Source organism: Wasmannia auropunctata, unplaced genomic scaffold (genome assembly GCF_000956235.1).
Source record: "Wasmannia auropunctata unplaced genomic scaffold, wasmannia.A_1.0 LD336037.1, whole genome shotgun sequence".
NCBI lineage: Eukaryota > Metazoa > Arthropoda > Insecta > Hymenoptera > Formicidae > Wasmannia > Wasmannia auropunctata.
In genome coordinates this window covers 1,460,744-1,479,051 of record NW_012026853.1, presented here as the reverse complement: position 1 = coordinate 1,479,051, position 18,308 = coordinate 1,460,744, and the positions used below count along the sequence as shown (strand labels likewise).

Here is an 18,308-nt window from a genome sequence, read left to right as displayed (position 1 = left end):
TGAGCAACTCGTGTATCTTCGTATCGTCGTGGTAGGGAGGAAAAAAAAAAATAAAAAGGACTGACAGTTGCAAGGTCAGTGCAGAATGATGATCGAAAGCGTATAATACAATGTATACATAAAGTGTCCCTTTAAGTGCGTGAACCGTGAACATACTGCCACTTCCGAAGTTTCAGTTACCAAACGCGAGATTATAACTATTATAATTAGTGTGTGCGAGTGGTTAATGTCCTCAACTTTTTTTTTATTTGCAACCCGACGCGTTGGTTAGCAGTGCGCAAATATGATCGATGGCAGTATGACAGCTCTCTCGGGACTTGCGAAATTCGTTTGTTCCGGGATGTAACGTAATGAATTGATAGAGTGCTCACGACACGATGCGTATCTATGCAGGCTACATGGAGGATACTTGTAAATTAATGCAGACGAGCAAAATGCGGATTTTATTTGCGACTATAAAATGTTACGTTATAAATTATAAAATGAAATTTTATCTCTAAAGGTAATATCGATAAATAATTTTTGTAATAATATTAACTTGTTTACAGTGACAAATAAAAGGCGCAAATTTAAATGTTTCTTTTTTATTGATGTATAAATATGCACAATTTTTAAAACTTATAACAAACGTTTTATTTTCCATATTTAATGACGCATTGAAATATTAAAGTTATAATATCAAACGCATTTATATTTTATTTTATTTTATTAATTAGAATAGAAATATTTCGGGATATAAAATACTAATTGTAATTGGTGTTGTTGACGATGAATATGGTTGCGGTTCAAGCGGAGAATGATCAGGTTTTCAAAACACATGTCTACCGCAGATGCGTGTTCGTTTTGCATTGTCAAGTTTAAAGCATACGCGAGAGCGACAGTCGGTCTCCAAGTATTTGCGCCAATACTTATTTGCGGCTTATGAAAATTTTAAGTCCCATAAATCATGAGTTATGGAACAGATGTAAATTACGATTATTACCGGTTTTACTGCGTCCAAGAGGGTCTCGGTAATCCGGTACTGTCGCAAAAGCGAAAGTAGGGAATCGCTATAAGCAGAAGTTTTACGGTCGACCGATCAGGAGTGATTTTCAGCTGTGTGCGTAGGACTCAAGGTCATCTCAAAATACCGCAGATGACTCAACAGATGAGTGATCTATTGTGGCGATTATAAAGAACATAAATTCTCTGTATAATCGTTTCATACGTTATTATTAATTAGATACATCGAACGAAACTTGTTTTAACATGAACTAGAACTACTGTAGATAAAAATTTGCGATTGCTTCGGTGAAATTGAATTATTTATCTAAAATATTAGAATCCTAGCTTCGGAGAATGACTTTGAATTAGAATGCAATTGTGAAAATTCATAAATATTTAATGTCTACAAGCCAATGGTACATTTGCAATCTGGTTAATTGATAATAAGAATTTAAATATGTGAACTAATATTTAGAAATGTTAATTTTGTATCTCGATAAATCGCATATCTATTCATAATCGTGTATATATCCCTTTTTTTGATATTTAATATATTTGTAACAAATGTCGAAATTAAAAACAGCGTATTTATATATAGCTGCGTATATATTTACTTTGTGTGGGGCATCTGTGTTTAAAAATTATATCTTTAATCTATACTATACATGAGATGACACATTGACATATATTCGACAGTGCCGATTTATATTAAAATTTTTTCGGCTAAAAAGAATTAAACAGTTTTTTTTGCAGCACGAAAAGTATGATACGAGCTTTATTAACGAAATTAGAGCATTGTCGTAAAATTCTGCATGCGGCAAATGTGAAAAAATAGAATTTGTTCCAAAAACACTGTTACTGATTTTGTGTTCGAAATTTATGAATTTCAAAATAAATGGGTTTTTCGCGTATGGGGCCTTATTGCGATACGTTTCTAAGAGCCGCTAAAGGCAAGTATCTCATATTGTCTACCGGGAAACTTAATCTTCAGCTGCTGCTTCCAGGCGAATGAGGTTTCATTAAAAAAATCCAATTTTCAAGAGCGACTACGTTCAAGCCAAGGGGCAAGAATTAAATTCTGCGTGCTTCTTTTTTTGCTTGCGGCAGCGCGAAATTTGATGGGCTCGGAAGGAGACCCTCCCGATACACACGGATAGTATCCTAGAGTGCGTAAAGAGGCTGATATTAAAGGAGGAAGGAGGGGCATAAATAACAGAGAGACGGCTGTCGTCGAATCGATAACAATCATCTTACAATTAGTTATCTTACATTTGCAATATAATATGTATTACCCACAAACAGAATGTTACGAGTGCATGTTGCGCGTTATTTTATACCTCGTTAATAATACTAATCCGAGCTATTTATTATAAAAAAAAAGTGATAGCAGTTTATTTTCAAAACACGAAAAACGTAAACGAAATAAAGCTTTTCCAGCGAATGTTACTCCATGTTAGAAATAAATAGCTTTTTACGATACGAAAATTTTGAATACATTGATATTTTAAACCTATAATATATTTATTATATATCTTCGCCAGAGTGTAACTTTAAAAGCGCGTAATATATGCAAAGCAGACGTATATTTAAAACGTAACTAACTTTGTTAGCTCGACACATAATTTATTCAGTTAAAGCGCGATACGTCGCGAGATATTTCAATTTCTGCTGGTGTCGTCACTCGATGTAATCATGCAAAATATATAGGCATATAGATAAATAGATACGTTAGGTCCCTCGGGATATGCGATACGCACTTAGGGAGGACGCTAAGTGAGATAGCACTCCGTCGATGACTATGACTAATGACGTCTACTTCGCGACACTTCTGCTGGTACGAGACGCTCCACTCTTATGGGGTACGCGCGATACCTCAAAGTAAGGGGATCTACATGCGCGCAATTAATTGCCGGTTAATTGTGGCCGGCGTGATGCGGGCGCCACGGCTGGAAATTGGCGTAACCCCGTGTGTGGCACGGAGAACTCGTTGCGCGTATCGAATTTATGCGCGTTGCCTCGCAATGGAAATGGAAATGTCACTCGCGCCGACGCCATTTGTCGAACGGGGAGAGCTATGAAAAGTGTCTTGCAAATAGCGCGGTGATGCAATTACGCGATCGTACCAAAATTCATTCTGCAAATATGCAGTAATCCCCGGGGACTACAGTTTTCATCGTAATGAAAGGAATTTATAAGCAGGCTCGCAAATTAATCTAGTTGTGTTGAAATTTCAATATATCGAGCTTAAATCAATTTTCGCTGATACGAAAATTTCTCCCGCGGTCGTATCGGGATTGTAATTGTTATTTTGAAATAACAGTTCGCTTCAAATAATACCTTTTTTTTTACTGACAATACGAGCACACAGTAAACATTAACTAGCAAAATAGGGATTACCCGAGCTAATGTGCAATATTGAAGAATAATGGAGTAATTATTTAAGAATGCGAATTCGTCCGAAATTGCATGTTTGTCGCTCGGTGGTTAAGTGTTAATAGGAGTTCTTTTAAATAACTTTAACTTGTGTTAGAAATAGTCCAACATTCATTATTACAGGTAACAGTCGTGACATTAAATGAAGTATCGAGACTTTCATTTTGCATCGATAAACCGCAAAAATGACCTGTGCTTAGCTTCGTCCGATGGAAATTTCTTTCTCGATTTTACCGTCGCGTCGCCCCACACGCTGAAATCCAATGGTCAAAAGAGGAAAAAAGGGAGTAACACCCTTTTCTTCGAGCAGCTCCGCTTACTCGCGAGTATGATAAAGAGATCCCCCGTCCCGCCCTCGTCTCGCTCCCGGCCTGATCCGAGAAGAATGGCACGAGTGGAAGTGTCGAACATGTGCCCGGGATTGGCCGGCGCACTTCCTCGACCGTGGAGAACTCCAAGGAGTCAGGTGCAAGGATGTACATGCGCGCGGACGTTCGAAATATTTCTGAAAGGAACGGCTGGTCGGGACGCGGACGGAGGATGGGGTGTAGGACGTTGGGGGTGGAGGTGGGAGAGATCTGGAAAGTCCTCGGCAAAGGGTGCACTCACCCCTTCCCCCTCGGCGCGCGGTTTCGCGGAGAGAAATGAGAGAGAGAGAGAGAGAGAGAGAGAGAGAGAAAGATGGAAGTGGTTGATCGTGTGCGCTGCCGGTGAAGAGAGAACGGGGTGGTCGTTCGGTCGTTCGTACGTGAAGGGTCGGTGTTAGGCAGTCGGAACATGGCATAGAGCGCGCGGGAAGGAATAGGCAGTCGTAGAGGAGAGGAACCGACCACCGTTGGAATGCGAGCGGAACGAGGACGACTCCGAGAGTCGTCGCGGGCGAGAAAGAGAGAAAGAGGGCGAAAATCGAGAGCGACAGGATTGTAGAGGGAGAGAGAGTGGGAAGAAGAGGAACAGTTCTCGAAGAAAGAGAGGGAGATGGACGGAAAGGGAGGGAGAGAGAGAGAGAGATACGGAAGGCGCGGGTTGGAGAGAGTAGGAACGGAAACGCACGGGAAGGCAAAGGATAGAATAGAGATCCACGGGGGATGGTGCGCGCGTAGGGTCGCGCGCGCGACAACGAACGTGGGTGTTCTCGTAACGGGGGTTAGGGAGGGGGGGGAAGAGAGAGAGAGAGAGAGAGAGAGAGCGGTGGGAGAGAGCAGTAGGAGAAAGCGGTGGGGACTCCCCTAGGCCGAGGAACCAGTCGGGTCCCGGCTTCAGGTCGCGGCGGCGTTCAGTTCACAGGCGGGTGCCGTGGCGCGCGGTTGGCCTGTGTGCGGCGTTGTAACGGAGTGCGTGTTTTTCCCCGTTTGCGAGAGGAAGAGAAGGAAAAGGAGCAAAAGGAAGTCGATTGAAGCTTCGAGATCATCTAATTCGACGGACGAGAGTCGGCGAGATAGTGATAATACAGTTTTCTTCGTGAGTAATCGTTCGATCTCGGAAGAACGACGAGACCCACGGTGTTATCCTTTGACAAAATCTCAGCTCCGATCGCGACGGACGTACATCTCTCTCTTTCTCTCTCTCTATCTCTCTCTCTGTCGCCCGTTCATGAGAAACGGAGTTTCGTATTTCTCTTGCGCGAGCGTCGGCCCGATGGAACCTATCGATCGCAATCAGTGGATGGTGTGATATCTGCTTGATCGCGCAAAATCGGTGCGCGCAACTTTCGTAGCGTCGTGACGACGGACGTCAACAAGGAGACGAGAGAGTGACGCGCAGATAAACAGATCGAGAGAGGCGCGAGTGGTTGTCTATCAACCGATACTCGCTGTCGGGAGAGTTATCGGCTTCAATTGTAGAAGGGCGTAATCGAGGAGTTCGTAAAGTGAGTGAGTGACAGTGGCGGAAGTGTGTGATCGCCGGGGCGGCGGGTGATAGGGAGTTCTTAACGACGCGGGTGTGTATAACCGACGGAGAGGATCACACCGTTCCTCGAGACCGACGCTCATCAAACTCGGCACAGGCTCGGGGACATCTTCGTGGTCGATATTTCTGAGTGGTGAGTTTTCTTTATGACTCATAAAAATTCGGCGGACCGACGCAATCGGAGAAACGAAGCCTGAAAACACAAAAGTCTAGGAAATGTTTGAAAAGCATTCGAGAGATTAGATAGCACTTTGTGACGTTTTTGGGCGTTGCTAATGGGCGATACTTATTTCTCGTTCTACCTCCTAAGCTCGTAAATTTATCGTAAAATTTGATTACATATTTTTTTTGGTACAAGTTAGAGATTTTCAGAATATTATGTTTCACGAAACATTTTGCGTTTTTATACGGGATCTGTAGAAAATAAGTTAGTAAGGCACGTAGATACATTATTAAGATGGATATGTAAAAGAATTAATGAATAAATTTACCAGTATTATGATTTCAACTTTTTTTTCTATGGAAAATAAGTTAGTCAGGCACGTAGATACATTATTTAAAGATTGATATGTAAAAAGAATGAATAAATTTATCAGTATTATGATTTCAACTTTTTTTATGAAAAGAAATTGTTTACGCTATTCTTTCGTGGAAATTGACACAATTTTGAATCTGTCGGCGCGTTAGACAAAGTTTCGCTTGATAAAAGTTGTTAAGATCTTTGACGTGTTTGTCTCATTGTCAATATAACTATGTGAAGTGTTATGAAACATGTCATTGCTTTGACCGATGATGAAATCATATTATCGACATCGATATCTTATGATAACTCGATATAAGAATAGAAATATGCTGGAAAAGAGATAATTACTTTTTAAGCGGTCTCCATTGTGTCTTGACACAATATTGAAAAATTTTCACTTTAATAATGTTTTGTTTCTACGTGAAAAAACGTCATTAAAAGTTGAAAATATTTTAAATTTTTTACACGGTAATATACGCTATGTAATGAAAGGGAGCGCTTTATAATGAATTTAAATATGATTGTGTTAAAAATGCGTAATATCTTTCCCGGTATTTTACTTTGGAGTAAAGAAAGATTTTACTCCAAATGTAACATCTTTGGAAAAAGCATTCTTGTCATAATTGTTATTGTAATATATCTATTAATTACATTTTTATAATCACGCGATATGTTATTTCGATTTGTGTCTATAAATAATATATTTGATGACTAATAGCGAAGTATTGGGACTTACTAGAAGACTTGCACAAGTCAAATATCACAAAGAATTCTAATAAAAAATTTAGAGAGCACTATCTCTTTTCAAGGATGAAAACATCCCAATATTTGATGCTATCACTTTCTATCGCTCATCAAATAAAAGTCGTGTTTATAGATCCGTGTTATTTTTATTTCCTGTAAAGAGAGAGAGAGAGAAAAAAAATGATTCTCAATTGCCGTGAGAAACGCGAAAGTTAACAGTCCGCCGTCGTGCTCGGCGATTTGATAGCAAATGGTTGAAGTTTCTGGTTCACCTAGCGAGTAGCTGCGAGCACCGCGAGAGTCATTTCGCGAATAATGCTTCACGGTAATATTCGCAGATCGATGTTTATGCCGTGGCGCCTGTCACGCGCAGTCTGTCGCTCCGAGCTCGCACAATGCCAGTGAAACGCGAAAGTGATCCCACGCCGCAAAAAAGGAAATAAAATCGCGCGCGATCGTAAAACACAGAAGCTCTCGATCACACGAAACACATCTGCGCGTGTGTCACTCGGTGCATATGTAGGCTCGTAGGGGGAAAAAAAATGTGGAAATCAAGTTTTCGGACCCAATTTAAAGTTCCGCGCTGAAATTTAGTGCCGTGTGACAAACGCTAATGTCTCGTATACAACCTGTCATTATCGCAGTACCTGCTCGCGACAGGCTCTTTGATAAATATGAAGCCGATCTTTCCATTTGTACACACAATTTACTGGCCACAAAATTAGTGGATTATTGTTTAATACTTTTGAAATTTATTCGAGTGAATTTATTATCGGGACTGTGCGAGCGACGGAATCTCGCGGCTCTTGATTGATTTCTTCAAATCAGAACTAAACCGGTGTTTAATATAGCAACGATTCACAAACAGATTTACAATAGAATCAGAGTGATGTCGAATAATCTTTAAATTTTTACATGTACACGAAACACTTTTCATGCTATCAAAACCGGCAATAATCGATTCTTCCGCTTTAATGTCGCAGTCAATGACATTCCGCGGGCTTTCCGTCGATGAGATTGCAAATCTCGAACTAAAGGCGACATCCTGGCTCGATTCGCAATGTTTTCAATCGAGACCTGACAATAACCGGACTAATTCTAACGGCACATCTCGGTCTTTTTTTCCGTGAAAGTTTCCGAGTGTATAACGGCGTTGTCTCCGCAGTCCAAGGCGGTGAATTTAAGAGCATTGTCGTGTCGTGCAGCGGCCAAAACGAAAATAACAGAAGTTCGAACGGGACCCCTTTGCGCCGTGCCCACTGCGGGAAATTTTTCTTTCTCTCTTAGAATCTTTTTGTCGTGGATGTCCATAAATCTTAATTCATTTAAGTCGACGGTTTTTTTCACTATTTATAGGAGAAAATATTCGTTTTCTCTATGCACGATTTTTATGCTGGTCAAAATATAAAAATAAGGAAACTGCACGAACTGTTCGTCGATCAATTCAACGTATCTTCGATATATGCGTCACGATTTTTAACCGCGCTATTTTCTAACTTTCTAAATCTATTCTAAATCTCGTTTTGTGTTGCTCCAACGTTGTGATTTTCCAGCGTTGTATATAATTTGATTTTCTTACGAGTTTTTCTTGTAGCTACCTACAAAGCCGGATGTAAAGTATTTATTTTTGGGACGGATAATCTTACGGATAATCTCCTTAAAATGTTAAACATTTCGAAGAATAACGTGGTGATATTAGGTAGGTCACGAGAGCCTTGAAAGGGTTAAGCTATGATCTTTCCTAAACCGTAAACCGTAACAGATCCCAGAGTTCTTGACAGAATCACTTGGACCTGGTTAGTAGCATCTATAGTAACGCCATAATACGAGCTAACGTCTCGTGAACGCGGATTTTAGTACTTCGTAAATGCGTTGTGTTACAAGTGACTTTATGAATACGACATGTTAAAAAATATGACGGTAGCGAGAATGACGAATGGTAAAAGCTCACAGTGAATCACTCTTATATTGTAATCTTTGCGCTGTGTATGATATATGACGCGAGAATGAAATATTTCGTCTCGACTGTCGAGACGAAATATCTTTTTCTGAATATGCGTGATGGAAAATCAGAATGCGCGCAAAAAGTAAGACGTAATTTATTAAATCTTCTACAAAATGTCTTTTATCTTCATTCACACTCTTAATTCTTAATATTTATAGCTGAGGTATTCAAGTCATTCTTTTTATAGACTAGAAGGATTTAAAGAACTTGTATGAATGAACCGTTCAAAAGCTAATGATAATTTCTTAAATGGTATTTAGGAAGGTACAATAGTTAAATGTTCTATTCACATATAAGGCTCATTAACATTTTTTTGCCTCGTATGTTTTCAACATCTTGTTATTTTTCGACTAAAATTACTAAACTCGCAAAATACGAATCGCATCTTATAAGAAAAGTAAGTTTAGTAATAAGAAAAAGAAAGTCATTAAAACCTTAATAATCCTGTTTCGACGATATTCAATTTGTACATTTGATAGCTGTTGTTCTTTAGATACAGCTAAGCTCATTTCGCACTTTTTATGAGAATAAATCCGCAAAGGCGAAGTCGCGCGAAGCGTGATTGAATCGTTTTTGTGCTGATTACACAAAAAAAGGAGCAATCGATTCGATTCGTCTCTTTGATATCGCGGCGATTCGCGACGTGCCGCACGATCGTATTTCCATATAGGTTGAGGAATGGGTCCTCTCGCGAAGTGCGGAAAGATTGTCGCGAGAGCGCGCGAGATGGTGCGCGGGGATAACGCCGCGGCCGTCGGGCGATGTTTCAACCCGACTGTCCTACATCAGGATCCTTACCCGGCTATCTCCTTTAAGCTCCCTCTCCTCGTGGAAGGTCCTCCGTGGTTCCCGAGACCGTTTGCGTTTCCCGCACTTCCAGCCCTCTCTTTCTCCTTCGTCACTCTCGCATGAAAATTATTCTCTCGTTCGCTTGCCGTCGGACGGAAAAAGCAATCTGTTAACGGATCTCGTTCTTCATCCCTGTACGAAAAAGCGTCTCTTCAAATGTGCTTTTGCCCTCGGAAGGGTTAGTAATAATAATAAATCTCCGTCGCGTATCGATACTTATTAATCTTCTTGTTTAAAATTAAAAAGAAATTAATGCTACTTTATTGAAATTATCGTGACTCAAATTAATATCGGTATATTCGGCTTTTTATCTATGTTTATCCTTTCTAGCACGATTTTGTTTACCATAATTTATTATACCCTTTCATATATTTTAATTATTGTTTACTTTTATTAATATTAACGTTTACAGAATACATATTGTATCATATATTCTGTATTATGTGATTGTATAATTTAATACCTTTTACATCAAAAACAATGAAGAAGAATGAAATTTGCTTGATATAATGGAACATCATTAAACGTAAAATATAATGTAAGTGCGATGCGTTTTATACGAATAAGATTATTATTTTATTAATATAATTCTAGTACATTACGGTCGGGTGTACATTCGAAAATTTGCGAATGCAATGTTTGTAGTATGAAAATTTAAAGCCTTCTATTCTGTTATACGTGCGATAATAAGGTAGCATGGCATATTAAATTAGTCACGCAGGCTGTAGCGCGCAATTTGCATTGAAATTGTAAAGATAAGTAACGTGCAACATTCATTTCATACAAGAATATTAGTGGCTTGAGAAGCATCTATGTATATAATTATTCCTTTAAAAATAGTTATCGTGCAACTTGCAGATCACTTGCGCAGATCTCTTACTTGCTGTATTGTCAGATTAACGCTAATTGTTACAATAATATCTTTATATTGCGCTGTATACATTTTTCATCGAGTTTCGATACTGGAATCTTTCGTGGATGAAACTCTTTTAGAACGTTAAATATTTTATCGAATCGATAAGTCTGAGATTTACCACAATCTTTCAGTTTTTTTTGTTTTGTTTAAATAATTTCTTAGCTACAGTCTGCTTCTAAGAATTTTTTAATAAGCGTCATTTTAGAGTTGTCGAAAGATATATTAAAATTGTCTGACGTCAACGTACATCTACGAGTCTTTCCTGTCCACTCTTCAAAACAGTTAACATATTCGACGAACTCGCGTTATCAGTGAACGTCCGGAATTGTCTTTCTCCAGAAGACGAGATAACGGCACGATCAATAGAAGCCGGATAGAAGACTCTTTAGTATGCATCATTTGTCGCGTTTATCTAATCCCGGGCGAATCAATGAGAGCGAGCGGATCGAACGGACCGCTCCCGTGTCTGCCTAAATTTACGGTCGGTCCTTGGCGTGCTCGCGCGCATCTGTCGTTTATCAGCTAATCCACGTGTGATTCGCGGATCTCTCTCTCTCTCTCTCTCTTTCTCTCCCTCTCCCCCTCTCTCTTTCGGTCTCGCTTGACAGGGATCGCCGGCGACGTCTTAAATAGCCCAACAGATAAGATGGAGAACCGGCAAAGGCCCCGGCACTCAAGACAGTGTAAGACCTCTCCCGACAGGACGGCCAGACGGACGGACGGACGGACGAGCTCGCTCACGCGAATTCTCGTTTCGCGAGTCGCCGCGATAGGATCTCTCTGCATGCTCCTGTATGTGTTTCAGCTGTGAATTTCGCCGTCCGTGCGCGCAGGTATATCGATCACGGGTTTATTTTATGCCTCTATAAATTAAGCGGCGTTAACGCGCTCCTTGATACGACGAGAACTTCCAAGAATACACCACGCTCTTTAGCATATCGCAATTTCATTTCCGCATATGACGCGCGACCGTGTGCCCGCGCGTCATATCCGCCACGAAAAAAGATTCATTAAAGGGCGAATATGCACTTTATATTCACCCGCGGCTGACGTAAACGAATCGGTAGTCTCTCTTCCAGCGTAATTTCCTACGTAAACTCACGCGGCCCGTTATATCTCGCGGTAATTTGTAACATCTAATTTAAATTCAGTGGTTTTCTCTGAGATTGATTATTATTTTTACGATAAGCATTTCCTGTGCGCTATATACATAACTCATATTTTCTAATATGATACTCTATAATCTATTTCACCAGCGTTCACGATGTCGTTCGTAATTTACTCGTATCGTATAATTATATATAAATCCGATTTCACGAGATCGGAGAGTTGTGTTTCGCTATCAAAACATATCGCTTGTTCTATTCTGCTGTGTTCTATTCTGTTCCGCTCGGCCGGCCGGCCGGCACCCACGTGAGCCCCTGACACCCTTTCACTTCACAGGCAAATCACGCATTTGTCACGTATTTCCGCTCGCGCTTATATATGCATGCACCGACTTTTTCTTAACATCCTGTCGCCTTGTGCAACCGCCTTGCCAAGCGCGTCGGAGTCTGAGAACATGAGATATCGCCACGCGCATTGTTCTTCGGTCGATCTGATTTTTCGGCGAGGCCTTTTATCCGAGAAAAATCCGAGTTTCTCACATGAAGCATCAACACCTGGGAAGTTCGTTGACGTTTCCCAAGAATACATCACGCGCATCGCGTTTGCAACCGTGTGGTAACGATTTATTTACTGACTAAATATTATAGAAAATAAAAAAGTATTTTATATCATCTCTTGTGAATACGTGAGAAATAATAGAAAGCGTTAAAATAAATATTTTCAGTCGTTTTATCAACTATTGACTATTCTTTAAAAGCGAACCAGTGCAGGAATCGTCACTGATTTTCAGTGTATATTATTTTCCAGTGGTATACTTAGAAATGTGATAAACAGTGATTATTTCAACGTTGTTTCAGTGATAATATACTGCTTCAAATAGTGAATATCACTGAAAGACAGTAAATTTCAGTTTTCAAAATTATTTGACAGTGAAAGAACTTACTGTCTTTCAGTGATATTTATTGTTTGAATCAGGACCTATATTATCAATGAAACAATATCGAATAGTCACTGCTTATCAGTTCAAATTATGGAAAATGATATACGCTGAAAATCAGTAATGTTTCCACTGATTCACTTTTAAGAGAGTAGCTCATTTAAAAATACTGAAAACTCCATTCCTCAGATATTTATTGTCATGTAGGTATACAACTTGTGAATAGGATTGAGAGACTTTTCTCTTAATAAATGAAGCGTCGGTATACCTCGGAAAAGGTTGACTCGCGACGCGATAGCGAGCGTCAATTAATATCATTAGTCGCTAAAGCTTGATAATACCAATTAGTGAAATCCGGGCGAGCGCGGCGACCCTCGGTGTTTGACACCCTCTGCAAGCCCAATTATCCTAATCCGAAATGAACAACTACGCGCCGTCGTACATTGCCAAACATTCGTTCGCACTGTAACAATTAACGATCGTCATTCTGACATTACTGCACGGGTCCTCGTTAATTCCTCGCGCGCGACTCTTTATTTAAATTATCTGTCAGCGTCGGGTACAGCATAATAATTATGGGACGACGGGATGAATCCCCGACGTCAAAGGTCGAATAACTCGCTGCGGAAAATCATTGTTCGTTGCAACGCATGCGTTTCCATCGACATCCTGCGCGAAATGTCAAGCTAATCGAAGAGATAAGTGGGCGAGGATGATTGTGTCATATCTTTACAAAGATTGATTTATACCTAGAGATATAAATTACTATACTTTCCATTATACCTCGTATAATATTATCGGTCTGCGCGATTGCGTTTAATGAAACCGGTCAAAGTAGGCAAGTGTATTCATTAAGAATATAATGCTACTATTATTATCTGAACTTTAAAATTGACAATCTCAGAAAGTTCAACGTAATTAAATTTGATATGTTTGCCTTATCCGTTTGCTCCTTCAGTTAATTATTATTCAATAATATGGCAATTCTATTCCTTTGTGTTCTCTAGCGTTTCGCTAAGACCATAGCGAAGCTCGTGAATTTCGATTGAGTTTGGATTGTTAAGGAGTAGTTGATAATTCGATTTGGCAAAGTTGCTTATCCCTGTCCCTTGAATTTGCACTATCACTTCTCAGAATCCGTCTAATTAATAATCTTGCTTTGAATTTCTCAAAACAATGCTCCTGAAGTAATCTCAGTAGACAGTACGTTTGAATTGACATTCACTGTCAGAAATATTTCTCTCTCTCTCTCTCTCTCTCTCTCTCTCTTCTTATTTGAAATATTCTTCTTATTTGAAATATTTCTCTCTCTCTCTCTCTCTCTCTCTCTCTCTCTCTCTCTTCTTATTTGAAATATTCTTCTTATTTGAAATATTTCTCTCTCTCTCTCTCTCTCTCTCTCTCTCTCTCTCTCTCTTCTTATTTGAAATATTCTTCTTATTTGAAATATTTCTCTCTCTCTCTTCTTTTTTTATTGGAGATTTTATATAAATTATTGTATATAAACATATAATTTATATATAGAATTATGTAAGGAAGCATTTATAAGAATTATATACATAATATGCTGTAATTTAAAATTATACTTTACAATTTATTTAATTAAATTTTTATTACATTCTTTTATTTTTTGTTTTAAAAAACTGAAATTAATGATTCATATTTCTATCCATCATTTTTTGTACTGCCAATTTTAAGGTATATTAGAAGATTGGGATTTATGAGAGAGATTTAATGACGTTTCTTTTCATTACGTTACTGTTGGTAGCCGTTCTCTCGACGATCATCCTCCATGATCATCGAGTCGCGTTCGCGCCTCACCCACGTGGTACCATTAAGGTATCGAATTAATCGACTGATCAGAAACTCGTCCCAGACCGGAATGATCATTGAGAAGATAATGATAGCCGCGAGGAATGCTAATGTAGGGGGGGCAAATAAAACGCACGTCTGCCCTCGCGTTTTGTCACTCGGCGTATAATTTTGCCGTGAAAAGTCCGATGAAAGATGGCGAAACGCGGAGAGGGAGTTGGAAGAAACGCGGGGGCCGGTGGGACCCGGTGGGCCGAGGCGCGCTTACAAATTACGGTGAGAGCACAGTCGCCACCAGCCGCTGGGACGACCCGGTAATTTGGGAAGGGCGATGAGATTAAGCTGCTCCTCGAAAACCATCATTTCATCGCGACAAAGGTACGCATTATATGATAGGACGGCAGTACGACGACAGGCGCACTCGCGCCTTTTGACTTGCTAATACTGAATTGGCCCCGCATGCTCAGCGATCCCTCGTGCTCCTTTGGTTGGTATTTTCGGATCCCCGTGTGATTATTACGAATGTGATTATATTACGCACCGATATCGAGTCGCATTGCAACTGTGAGGATCATTTTTCTTGGCACTAAATTTAGAACATTGGATTGAACGGCGTTAAATGATGCAATTACCGCGGAGAACAGTGAAGCAAGAGGTCCGAAAAATGGCACGTTCTTGAATATTTTAAACTGCATCGTGTATTTAGTGAACAGAGATTATTTTTAATTTTCTAAGCTGCATTGTATATTTAGAGGACAGAGATTATTTTTAATTTTGTCAACTTATTTTTTATCGTTATATTGTGAAAGATGGCGAATATATTTGACATTATATTAGCTTAAAAAAATATTGGCATATGATTTGCTTTTTGTCAAAACTAGATCGGAAAGTCAGAATTTTTTCGAGGAAGCTGAACCTCGCTTAATCGACATGGTTCTATCTTGAATTATATATTAGAGGAGCTTTATGTCAGTGCTCCTCTTTGTCGAGCAGATGGTGCGATCAATATCGCCGCCTGTCCTTTTCGACATTTCGAGACTAAGGTAGGAATCGTCATTTTGCCACAAGGAAAGTGTATTAGAGGTTCCCTTTGATTTGCTAATTTCCAACTGCCCGCGAGCAGAATTCGCTCTTTGATCTTTTGCGCGTATTAACGACGCGACGTGGGCGTTAAGCCGGCATCGCGACGTCCTTGATTTCCGTAGCTTTGCCAGCAAGATGGAAAAATGTACGTAGTTTTTGCTATTGGACGAATAAATTTAGTTTCGCTCACATTAGACAATTAAATGATATTCTAGCGTAATCGATATTTAACAGAACAGGATTATTAAATGTGAAACATCACAATTATTCCAATACTATTCAATAGATATTTTTATCATTGATCTTTTGCAGTATTTATATTGCATTTATATTGGTTTGAAATAATTGAAAAGAAATTTAAATTAAGAATATAAAAGAGTACAATTATTTTATATTCTTTTATTTATAATTTTATAGTAATGATTTAAAATTACTTAGGTATTTTTTAGATATAAATAACTATTAATTAGATATTTTTTAATAAATAATCTATAATTTTATATTAAGATCAAATATAATAGCACCAATTGGCAATTATAATAGCTCCAAGTACAATAAAATAACATTTTTATTTTATTTTGTTTAAAAAATTCGATATAATGTAACATAATTACTTCGTAAAAATTTTAAAATGATATCGTGCAATCTTGAATCTGCAAAGCGGTAAGATGGACGATTTATTAATCTGACGCTTATTAATCTGCTTCTTAATTCTGGTGATTGCATCCGTGTTCTTCGTGATCTTATCTTGAGAAAAGCTACAAGAAAGCGACGCGACGTTCTTTACTCTCGCGACGCTACACATAAATTTAGAATTTCAGAGCGGAATATGCAAAGGGGGAGAGATAGGAATGATGTAATTAATCGAACTATATTCCTGTCGCAACTTTGACTTGCTAATTCGCGAATTCGGTGCCGACCGAGGTCGCGGAAAAGCGCGGCGCGTTCGCTTTTGTCCCGAGAAATTTTCATCGGCGTCGTTATATTTCATACGTATTGTCCGTTCCGTTCCGTCACGCCTCGCCGGAATCCGGCCATTCAAGCTTTTGTCGCGCGTTAAAATCCCGAAGTATGAACCGAAATGATTAATCGAGTATCGGGGGTATATATCGTTGCGTCGCGCCGCGCGGCGATCGATGTCGATATTGATGTAGATTTTTTCGCGTTCACCCCAGTAAGCGGGAAATCAAATAAACGACGCTATCACCGTGCCGGCCCTCGTGGATAACGAAGTTTGTTTTTTTCCCTGGAAAACTTTAGTGCACCGTCGATCGCATTGCCCGATGCACATTTTAGATAAACTGATTTTGGGCGGCATTATTCGAAAAATGAATGTCTCACTGCAGTTTATCGCGTGCGAAACAGTAATCTAATATGCTTCACTTTTATCGATACCCATCTTCGATGTTTATCTTGATGTAGCACGCGTTTAAAGAGATTTCTCGAAATAGAACTTCTCATTTTACTTCAAACAGCCCTTCTTCCCACTCCTTCCTACAGAAATGACAGAGTCGACAGAGGATAAATGACAGTGAAACTCGGGAAGCCTTGAGATTACTATCATTTCTGTTGTCGAAATAAATTTTTTATTAAAGCGAGCTATGAACGAGCAAGCGGGCAGGAAAGTCGAAAGACAACAGATAGCCCGCGTCATCTGCGTCGGATGACAAATGTTGGCCGTTAAGAAATGGATGAACGGCTCCATATATCATGTAGATAATTATATTACAGTGCTTCTGGCGAGTATTTTTAGGCGGTCTAACACCGGTCGGTGTCGGCCCGCGCGTGCAGGACACCATCGGTCCTCCCCTATCCGTCGCACCCCTCTCATCCGGCACTGCACGCCTGTATCGCGCGAAGATAACAGAAATAGATCCTATTACGAAGGGGTAAAACATTAAATTGTTCATCATTTGTCCCTTCGGCTGTATTCGAGCATTAAAGAGAAATGCGCAGCTGCATCTGTCGCGAATCGCTCGTCTACGCGCAAACAATAAACTGACAATAATCCGCGTATAGAAGCGCGTTATTTGAATTATTATTTTAGGGGTCGTAAAATCCAGAGATGTCCTTGTATGACGGCAACAGACACTAGGGATTATAAACTAGAAAAAATAATAAGGATTATTTCAGTCCTGCAAATGTATTCAGATTGTTAGGAGTTACACTGTTTTACTTCGGCTGTTTTATTTTATGAAATACTGGCGTAAATTTCGCGGTTAAAATATTCATTGTATTTTTTCGCTCTCACGAAACATCTTTATTCGTATTAATTATTTCAGTTTTGTACTATCTATGGCAAAATAGAGAGTACATTTTTAGTATTATCGCATTTACACACTGATCACTAATTTTACCAAAATTATCTACTATTTGATTATCTTCGAGTTCCCTATTCGAACCTCTATAGTTATACATGTATATGTTCGTAATTCCTCCCTGTACACTGATCAAATGTGATTGGTATATTGAACAGAGGTTCCCCTCTCTCATGATAATTAGTTTGCAGATAAGCTAATTTCAGAATTTAGTACGTACATACGCGATATTCTGCCCTGCGCACATCCGAGGACCTCTTACAGTGCGATTTTAAATGAGCTCGTAAAAGGCAGAAATTAGTATCAAACGGCTCTTAACGAGAGTAAGGAGTAATCTGTGCGTCGCATTTGGCGCTAAGAGAGAGAGAGAGAGAGAGAGAGATAGATAGTGTCGCGTCAGGCACATGAATGAAAGTGAGATCTGATTTATGAATAAGTCTTAGCGGCCTTGAATATATTACACAGCGCAGGTGGCGCAAGAAGAATGAAGAAAAAGCCTCGCACCTGTTCTTCGACTGACTCGAAGCCACTAAAGCTAATCATGACTCGCTGCCGGATTCGCTAATATCGCTACTTCCTGTCTCATGTTCCTTTCGAAATTACGGGAATTTCTCCATAATCCTTGACGTATCCATCTCCAACTTTCTTCATCGCCGCTCTTTGATTTTGGACATCACTTTACCTTA

At 39.5% G+C, this 18,308-nt stretch overlaps 1 protein-coding gene across 2 annotated transcripts in view; it reads left to right on the top strand.

Annotated features, from left to right (window-relative positions):
* Positions 1-18,308, top strand: part of LOC105452157 (MOXD1 homolog 2) — a 266,861-nt gene that overhangs the window by 60,712 nt on the left and 187,841 nt on the right. Inside the window, exon 1 of one of the 2 annotated variants that reach the window (XM_011693042.1) lies at positions 4,668-5,461. The exons of the other annotated variant lie outside the window; for it this stretch is intronic. The gene's annotated coding sequence lies outside the window, so the exon portion shown is untranslated. Of the gene's footprint in view, positions 1-4,667; positions 5,462-18,308 lie in introns of those variants that run through there. 2 annotated transcript variants of the gene reach the window in all.